The sequence below is a fragment of the Eubalaena glacialis genome, chromosome 5, assembly GCF_028564815.1.
Source record: "Eubalaena glacialis isolate mEubGla1 chromosome 5, mEubGla1.1.hap2.+ XY, whole genome shotgun sequence".
Lineage (NCBI taxonomy): Eukaryota > Metazoa > Chordata > Mammalia > Artiodactyla > Balaenidae > Eubalaena > Eubalaena glacialis.
The window spans coordinates 78,618,061-78,627,029 of record NC_083720.1 but is presented as its reverse complement, the minus strand read 5'-3'; positions in this window follow the sequence as shown (position 1 = coordinate 78,627,029).

Sequence of the window (8,969 nt, the reverse complement as noted above, 5' to 3'; positions counted from 1 at the left end):
AAAAACTAAAAATAGAACTACCATATGATCCAGCAATACCACTGCTGAGCATATACCCAGAGAAAACTCTAATTCGAAAAGATACATGCACCCCAATGTTCACAGCAGCACTATTTACAATAGCCAAGACATGGAAGCAACCTAAATGTCCATCAACATGGGCTTCCCTGGTGGCGCAGTGGTTGAGAATCTGCCTGCTAATGCAGGGAACACGGGTTCGAGCCCTGGTCTGGGGGAGGATCCCGCATGCCACGGAGCAGCTAGGCCCGTGAGCCACAAATACTGAGCCTGCGTGTCTGGAGCCTGTACTCTGCAACAAGAGAGGCCACAACAGTGAGAGGCCCGCGCACCGCGATGAAGAGTGGCCCCCACTTGCCGCAACTAGAGGAAGCCCTCACACAGAAACGAAGACCCAACACAGCCAAATAAATAAATAAATAATAATTAAAGGTGCTAATAATTAAAAAAAAAAAAAGCCAGACCCTTAGCTCTTAAAAAAAATAAATAAATAAATGTCCATCGACAGAGGAATGGATAAAGAAGATGTGGTATATATATATATACAATGGAATTATTACTCAGCCATAAAAAAGAATGAAACAATGCCATTGTCAGCAACAAGGATGGACCTAGAGATTATCATACTAAGTAAAGTTAAGACAAAGAAAGATAAATATCATATGATATTGCTTATATGTGAAATCTTGAAAAATGATACAAATGAACTTGTTTACAAAACAGAAATAGAGTCACACAGTAGAAAAACTTATGGTTACCAAGGGGAAAGGGGAGGAAGAGGGGAAGGGATAAATTGTGAGATTGGGATTGACATATACACACTATATAAAATAGGTAACTAATAAGGACCTAGTGTATAGCACAGGGAACTCCACTCAATACTCTGTAATGACATATATGGGAAAAGAACCTAAAAGAGTGGAAATATGTATAATTGATTCACTTTGCTCTACAGCAGAAACTAGCACAACATTGTAAATCAACTACACTCCAATAAAAAATTTTAAAAATACGAATTATTTTTTAAAAAATAACTACCCACATAATATAGTCGCTTATCTAAAAATGCCAGCTTATGCTATCTCAGAACCGGGCATAAGTAGAATCAGGGAACAACTGCATTACCCTACTTCACTTTCATCTCAAAAAGGTGAAGTTCATCTCACTACTGCTAGTAAACTTCTCATGATCGTCAGTAAATATAAACTGGTTAGATGTTATGACAGAGAGAAGGCTGCTTAAAGAGTGACCTCTATATCATGTTAATATAATTAATACATTATCATAAATTGAGAACATTCAGATTAGGCTGAAATCCTTTTCACCACCACTCCTAATTGCTCCTTGCATTTATTACAGCACCCATTTCCCCACATAAAATTCTTCACTTAATCAGAAAAGCAGTGTAACACAGACCAGCCACTTCCTACTTGTGTGACTTCAGGCAATTGGCTTGTCTGTAGGAAGCAAAGTGGGAATAACAACCTACTTTTTAGGGATGTTGAGAGGATTCAGAGTTAATGGGATGTGCTTAGAAGAGTGCCTGGTGCTTAGAAAAGGACTACTCCTAGATGCTAATGCGGGATCTCCAGTTCTGTGCAAAATGTTTCCCGATTATTTCCCGGTGTCCCCAGGGTTGGCTCCCGTGGGTCGTGAATAAGGCCAGTCTGCTCTTACGTGAAATCAGCCATTTCCTTCCTCCCCAACAACAGCTCCCTTCAGTGGAATTTCATACTTGTGCACACAGGACACAGAGCAGAAACATGCAAGTCTCACCACTCCACTGCTGCTGCTACTAACCTACAGAAAAATCATGTTCATTAGTGTCCCTACCAAAGAGGCTATCTCAGCACTTCTAACACACTACTGCAGATTCCTGCCCTTGCCTCTCTCTGGTCCCTGGGTACTGCAATCACTACAGCTACCTCTGCTACTGTTAACTGCAAGGCCTCATGCGTGCTACTAGGCAAACTTGCCTACCTTATTCTCAGTATCTGTAAGATGTGCTGTATCTCATCAGAAAAATCTTTGGTCTTAAACGAATTGAAAGGGGAAAAAAAAGAAAAGAAAAATCTTTGTCCTGCCATGCAGATAAAACTCCTGCTGGGATCCCCACACTGGTCCACTAGACATGGCAAAATTCCAGCTACCATTGTAGCTCATGCTCAAGCAGGGACCTCTGTCTTATTAACGTGCAATTCCTTAATATACCATCATATGGAGAATTCATTTCCCCCAGTAAAATTAGCTGAGTACCAAGGTGCTATTCCCCTATCACATCAATGGTGAACGTTAAATGAACATGTTACTCATCATTCTGTTACTTTAAGCAACACTAAATTAAACATCCATCTTCTGTATTTAAAAAAAAAACAAAAAACCACCTTGAAATAAAGAGTGCAAGACTTGATTACTATTAGCAAATCTAAAAGAAGTTCTACTTTAAGAACATAAGCATAAACATAACTTGTAAGGTTGTAAGATCCTTTGGATCCCCTGAACCACTCACTTCACATGGTGTCCCCTCTCAAAATACTTCCAGATGGTCAATTTTCACTATAATCAGTGATTAAACCATGATACTATGAAATATTATGCAACAGTTGTAAAGAATAAGGAAGGTCCTTAACTAGGACAAAGATCCTCAAATTCTACTCACTGCAGAATATCAATAATCTGAATTATGTAAAAAGCATAGAAATCAAGCGTTTCAATACGCATACACATATGGAGGTTAACAGTTAACAGCAGATCATTAACAGTAGTTAATTCTAGAGGAGAAACAAATGAGAGTAAGAGGATTAGTAGGAAGAGAGCTAGTCAGGAGGAATTTTAACTTGCTTGAATTTTGAGTATGTAGTTGTACTTGCATTATGTCTTTTAAAAATTAGAGCACACCAAAAAAGAAATGAAAGGTGTGGTATTTTAAAATCAATAAAAGAATTAAGACATCATTCTCTAAAATTGCCTTCTGGTGGTAGAATCTCTACCACTGGCAAATTTCTACTTGCAGTTTATCCCTTAAGGCATTCCATCAAGCTTTCATAACTTTTATTGTACTATTATGACTTAAGCACAGAGAAATGTAGTATTTCTGAGTTTCAGTCGTTCAGTGTGATACTCAAACTGTAATAGTCTCGTTTAGCTTAAGAGGGCACCCCCCCCACCCACTGAACTGGGGTAAAGTGAATAACTCAGCACATGAAACAAGAACCTAGGTCTATGGGGAAAAGAGAAAGCTGTTTTTGATAGAGAATACCAGTTACCATAGAAGATATATAATTGATTTAAGCAAAAATCAGTAGATGCTAAAATCAATGGCTGTGTTGAAGAACAAGACCATTTCACTATATCATCCTACAGAATATTAATTATAAAGGGAAAAAAAAACTTTCCGGTTGAGAAATGTGGTGGACAACACCTTAACCAAATAATAAAAGTTAACACAACCAATAATGGCATCATGTGCCTTCCGATGTAATGCACCAGTACTTACTATTCCTGCAAAGATGCGTAACCTGAATTGAAGCATGAGGAAAACAATTAGAATAATCCAAATTAAGGAACATTCTTTAAACAGCTGGCATACGCTCTTCAAACTCTTAATGTTGTAAAGGACAAAAGCATAGAGTTGTTCCAAATTAAAGGAAACTGAAGAGATGTGACAACTAAATGCGATGAGGGATTAGGAACAGGGAGATTGTTGAAGGTTAATATTAAGACATTTGGCACACTTTGAATATAGACTGTGTATTAAAGACTACACCAATCTTTAAAGTCCTGAATTTCATCATTATAAGAGAATGCCCTAACCCTTAAGAGATAAACTGAAGTATTCAGAGATGAAGAGATATGCTTGCAACTTAATTTCTGGGGGTCCACCACATAATACATACATAATAGAAAGCAAATGTGAGTAGTGGATCACAGTAAGGGGTACACAAGGGACTTACTTGGTGATGCAGTGGTTAAGACTCCGAGCTCCCAATGCAGGGGGCCGGGTTCGATCCCTGGTCAGGGAACTAGATCCCACATGCATGCTGCAACTAAGAGTTTGCATGCCACAACTAAGGAGCCAGCGAGCTGCAACTAAGGAGCACACATGCCGCAATTAAGACCTGGCACAACCAAATAAATAAAATTAAATAAAAATTTTAAAAAATAATAAGGGGTACACAAGAATTCAGGGTACCATTTCTGTAACTTCTCTGTAAGTCTGAACCTTTCTCAAAATAAAGTTTCTTTTTTTAACTTATTTATCTGGCTGTGCTGGGTCTTAGTTGCAGCACGCAGGATCTTCATTGCAGCATGCGGGATCTAGTTCCCTGACCAAGGATCAAATCCGGGCCCCCTGCATTGGGAGCACAGAGTCTTAACCACTGGACCACCAGGGAAGTCCCAAAATAAAGTTTCTTAACTAAGTCTCTTTCTCAAAACTTACTATTTCCTGCTACTTGGGTGAACTCTCCTTGACTTGTTAATGCATCCAGAAAAAAAAGTCCTACTCTATGAACACAGAGATTTCTGCATTATCAAAATCTTAAAATTACCACTACCATTGTATTATTAGTTGAAATCAAGGAAACACACACACACCAAGACACCACACACATAATTATTCTTGGCCTGGGCAATTAAAAACTATTTGCCTTTCCACGGGCCAGATACTGTTTTAGGTGCTTGAGGAAAGCAGTGAACACAAAAGCATTCTGACTCTTACAGAGATTACAATACAGTTGAGTAAAGTAGTGGACACAAAAGCCCACATATAACATTAAAACTCCACTATTTTGCAAGACATGAAGACAAGCAGGTGGATTATACAATTTAATAATGTCAAATAGAGGACGCACACTATATATTTAAGGATACTTACTCTGTTATCTAGTAGAAAATGTCTTAATATTAAAACTACATGCCAAGCACTAGGCTAAGTGCTCAATAAGCATTTAACCCTCAAAGCCACTCTATGGATAGAAGTACCATATGCCCCCATTTTCTGGATGAAGAAAGAGGTTTAATAAAGTTAAAAATGATTTGCCCATTATAGTAGTAAGGAAGAGAGGCCCATTGTGAACCCAGCTCTAATTGCAAGGGCCACAGAGCACCTCATACAGCAAACATCGAAATCCTTTAAAAAGGCAATTTTGTAACACAAACTTTCCCTTATTACCAAACATTAGCACATTGTTTTAGCAGCTTCACCAACCTGCCTTTATGGAGCTGAGGATGAGAGCTGTAACGTACCCTAGAGATCATACTACTGTACCGTTAACTCTAACTACAAACTAGTGTCAAGCCCTGACTGACACCATGGGCAGAATACAAAGAAAGGATGGCCAAAGGTTAAGTGTAAACAGATGATACATATAAAAATCATAACAGGGTGAGCCTCTGAGAAAGGAGTAGCAAGGGACTGGAGAAACACACTAATAACCATTCTTTCATTCCTAAAAATAACAAACCAAGTCACACATCAGTAACATTTATATATTCATGATAAATTCCCCATATATCCTTGCATCAGGCAGAAACTTTCATGCTCCTCATCACTGATTCTACCATGCCAATAAAACAAATGCTTGGAAACTCATTTTGCTTTGTTCCTGATAAGGACTCTTGCAAGAGGGGGAAGCAAGAGGGGGAAGAGAGTGAATCACACTCATCGGTTCAACAAGAAATATCTATTCTTTCCTGAAAGCTTCCAGGTCACTTGCTGCATCAGGACAGAATGCAATCTGGTTGTTTTGATGTATGGATCGCTTTCCCTTTTCCCTAAAGTCCACAAAAACACCTAAGCCTTCAACATACAGCACCACTGTTTATGTGAACAAAGGAAAGAGAACCTTACTAGAATGTGGCTTATCACTTTTTCATGGGTTTCATATTCTTCTCAGACTTCCACTGAATACAGTAAAATCCTTAAAATAGTGCCTGGGCTTTCAGTGAACATTCAATGTAACTCATTTTATTTTCTCTTCAGTGCATCTTTTTCCAATTATGAGTCAAAATTTACTAATACCAGGCCTGCAACTGAGAAGGGACATGTATATTAAAACTGTTAAAGGGGGGCTTCCCTGGTGGCGCAGTGGTTGAGAATCCGCCTGCCAATGCAGGGGACACGGGTTCGAGCCCTGGTCTGGGAAGATCCCACATGCCGCAGAGCGACTGGGCCCGTGAGCCACAATTACTGAGCCTGTGCATCTGGAGCCTGTGCTCCGCAACAAGAGAGGCCATGATAGTGAGAGGCCCGCGCACTGCGATGAAGAGTGGCCCCCGCTTGCCGCAACTAGAGAAAGCCCTCGCACAGAAGCGAAGACCCAACACAGCCAAAAATAAATAAATAAATAAATAAATTTTTTAAAAAATATGTACTTAAAAAAAATAAATAAATAAAAACTGTTAAAGAGACCTGTAGTTGGGAAGGAATTACTATGTAAAATCTCCTATAAATTGTCTGCAGGTTGTTTTTTCCCAACCTTCACCTCTGCCTCCCAAATAGCAAATTATAGACAGACAGGCTTTAGACTACTACCCACTGGAATTGTTAACTCAAACAAAAACATCTGCCACAACCTTTCTACCTACCATGGGTTATCTGGGGTAAAAGATTTTGAAAATTAATACACTTGCAATTCCAGCCAAATAAATTGACTTCCTTGATACTTGATGTACCAACAATAAACAAAGGCATAAAATGCTTTTTAAAACTTTATTTCAACATAACTATACTTACAGAAATACACTCATATTGGTTATTAGAATGCAATTTAACTTATCCTACACAATTTGGACCAAAAAACTTGGTACATGGTTTGCTTTAAAAAAGAAAGAAAAAGCATTTGCAATCTGGTTTATTTTTCCATCTATTACAAATGTATATAAAAGATCCACCATCAAATGCTGCTAAAGCAAACAGCATGAACCTTGAGAAATTAAACTTTGGTTTGTCTCTGAAAAATAACACGTATTGCACTGTAAAAGTTTATAAAATTGGTGCAACAAAACATTGTTGTAATGCTTCAATGCCAGTTCACAAAGTTCGATAACTAATGGATGTTGATGAGGGTGCGGAGAGCCTATGTGTACGTGTGAAAATATAAAAGCTATCCAATCTAGTTAATATTGCATGTAGATCACAAGTTTACTCAAATCAAGATTCAGATAATTTCTTAAATCTGAATTAACACTACCAGTCCAGTTCATCTGCTGAGGTCAACAAGGAAACTGCGCAGTAGCTGTTTTTCTGATTTGTGAAAAAAAGAAAATGAAGTTTCTTCCCCCAGGTTTTCAGTCTAGAACTGAAACTACAGGAAAGGTATTCCTTCCACTGTCAACATTCATGGGGTGATAGGCGATGACTCAAGCTTAAATCTGAATTAGCACTCAGATGAGAAATAGTTCCCAAAGTTAAAGACCACATGACTTTAGAAGTGACTCTAGAGGGAATCTAAAGTCATGACAAAGATAAAATGGCCCTTCTTGGGAGACCAGAGTAAAACACCCAGCCATAGTTGTAAGGAACCTTAACAAAAAATGCAGCCCTTTGTGAATGACACCTCAATTTAACTTTAAAAAAGAAGGCAGCCCCATAGAAGCAGCTCTGAAAAGAGGAAGAAAACATAACTTAAAATACCTTGAAAACCAATGTGAATATAGGTTCAGAAGATAGTTAAAAGAGATATATTTTTATAAGACTACCAAGAATTAGGCTTATAACATATTCTAATATTTCAACTTTTGCTCTAGTGCTAAACATCAATCTACAAGTAACATGTTCACTTTTCATTCCTTTATCAAAAGGGAAAATTCTAGCTTCAATCCTATCCAGTGGAGGGTATACTGAGAAAACAAAAAGATTCAAACAGTTCCATGCAAATATCACATTTTTCAAATGGAAGAACTCCCAACTAGACCAGAAGTTCTTATTACTAATGCACTTTTCATTGAAACAATTTTTAATAAGAACAAATACATGGCATTAAGGTTCAGAACCTAATATAGGCCTGACAATCAAGTCCTTGTTTTCTGGAAGAAAGGCCTCAAGTCCACTCAATTTCCAGTAACAATGTTTTCACAGATCACTTTCATAATAAGGAGTTTTAATTTCCTTCACACTTTTGTTTTTGGCATTCTAGTCTTAAAATCTAGATTAGAAAATTAGTCCAATTCCCCAGAAGTCAGATTTTTTTCTTTTGAAGTATCAAAAAATCCACAAAACCTCTTCCCAAAACTGATTCCCAATCTGTAATTTGTACTTAATATGAATCTTTTCATGTATACTGTAAAAGGTAACTTATACAAAATGTACCCATGAATATTAAAAAATAGTTGTTAGAAAGATTTAACTAGCCTTATAATTTAAGTTTTAAAACATAAATATTTGCAGCTTGATCTTCCATTGACAATGATTGTCGGAGCTTAGAATTCAACATCATTTACAAATCCCCAACGTGCACACAAAACACACACCAGTAACACAACTTACTCCTCATGTCTTGAGAGAATCTTCTGCTGCTTTAAATCTTTGGCCTCCCAGTCAATTCCAAGTTCAAATGTCTTTTAACTTGGACTTCACTCTCAGAATTTTAACAAGTTTTCCACCCATACTTCAATACTTTTCCTAATCTTTCCTGTTGCATTGCCAAACTCTGAAACCTGCCTCAGAGATCATCAGACAAAAGAAAATCAATGAAATATAAAGTGATTATTTCAGAATAGAACATGGGAGAACTGGAATTGCTCAAGGTTCCCTATGGGGATCATACTTTATTGGGACTACAATGAATAACTGCTGTCAACAAGAAAAATCCTTTACTGGATTCTTTCATATTCTTTGGTGACTGGCCAAAGAACCTACCAACAAAGTTTGGAAGTACATACTCTTCCATACAAAGTGCCCCACAGGAACACTAGAATAGCTGCAGCTCATTTGAGTCCTCGCCTGTAGA